This window comes from Penaeus monodon, chromosome 3, assembly GCF_015228065.2.
Source record: "Penaeus monodon isolate SGIC_2016 chromosome 3, NSTDA_Pmon_1, whole genome shotgun sequence".
In the NCBI taxonomy this organism is placed as follows: domain Eukaryota; kingdom Metazoa; phylum Arthropoda; class Malacostraca; order Decapoda; family Penaeidae; genus Penaeus; species Penaeus monodon.
Genome location: NC_051388.1, coordinates 11,929,218 through 11,930,461, shown reverse-complemented (window position 1 = coordinate 11,930,461; position 1,244 = coordinate 11,929,218). Strand labels below are relative to the sequence as shown.

Here is a 1,244-nt window from a genome sequence, read left to right as displayed (position 1 = left end):
TACGTAATGTCAGCAATGTATATTTGAAAAGGCAATAGCGAGAAAAAATGACTGTTTGGTAAAGTTATAGATGAATAGGACAGAAGAAGGCCAGAAAAGGCAAAAGGCAAATCAAGAAAAAAGAGTTTACCGCGATTGCCCGTGTGTTAGTGTGTGTGTGTGTGTATGTGTGTAAATGTGTGCGTGTGCGTATGTGTGTGTATATGCGTGCATGTGTGTGTTTATATGTGTGTGTGTGTGTGCCTGTGTGTATGCATTTGTTTGTGTGTGTATGTGTGTGTGTTTAGAGAGAGTGAGAGGGGGGGAGAAGATAGGTAGATGAATAGATTGATAAATTGGTAAATTGCGAGAGAGAGAAAGAGAAAAATTATAACGGAGTGAAAGTAACACGATATACAAACAGGGAAATGAGCAGAAATAAATACAAGTAGGCAGATAGACCAAAACCTTAATAAGCAGACATGTGGATGTGGATTTATATGGCAGGTACAAGGTACACGGAGAGTACACGGAAAGAAGGATAGAAATGAAAAAAGCAAAGACAGAAAGAAATAAGATATGCTGACGGTAAAGTATATACATGAAAACTAAAAAGGGTAAAAGGAGAAAAGAGAAAGATAAGAATACCGCAAACGAGAAAAAAATAAAGATAGAGGGAGAAAGAGCGAGAGAGGGAAAATGAGAGAGAGCGAGCGAGCGAGCGAGAGAGAGAGAGAGAGAGAGAGAGAGAGAGAGAGAGAGAGAGAGAGAGAGAGAGAGAGAGAGAGAGAGAGAGAGAGAGAGAGAGAGAGAGAGAGAGAGAGAGAGAGAGAGAGAGAGAGAGAGAGAGAGAGGGCATTTCCTCGTCGTGGGCGCACCATGCCTAGCTCACCGGGTGGGTCTCCTCGCTCACCTTCTCTCAGTAACCGTTCAGACTTCGCGCTGGACGAATACCCGGCCAGCACGGGACGAGATAGTGAAGTGCGATGTGAGGCTCCGTAGACTTCTTCGGAAATGAAGTCGCGCGGAGGGAAAATGTTCACGTTTACTAACATATTTGATTTTTGAAGAAAATAGTAAACAAAATGTGATGATACGGTACATATATATACCTATGTGATATTTTCCTGTTTTTATTTTATAAGAATTAAAGTTTTATAATGAAATATCCATATAGAATTTGATCCTGATGATGACGTGAGCATTGGATATAATGGACAGGTAAGTCTTATTTCCATACAGATTGGTCTCGTTGCTTCAATATA

At 40.8% G+C, this 1,244-nt stretch overlaps 1 protein-coding gene across 1 annotated transcript in view; it reads left to right on the top strand.

Annotated features, from left to right (window-relative positions):
* The first annotated feature begins 884 nt into the window (after window positions 1–884).
* Window positions 885–1,244, top strand: part of LOC119585240 (kin of IRRE-like protein 2) — a 93,686-nt gene continuing 93,326 nt past the window's right edge. The window contains exon 1 of the mRNA XM_037933902.1: window positions 885–1,200. The gene's annotated coding sequence lies outside the window, so the exon portion shown is untranslated. The remainder of the gene's footprint in view (window positions 1,201–1,244) is intronic.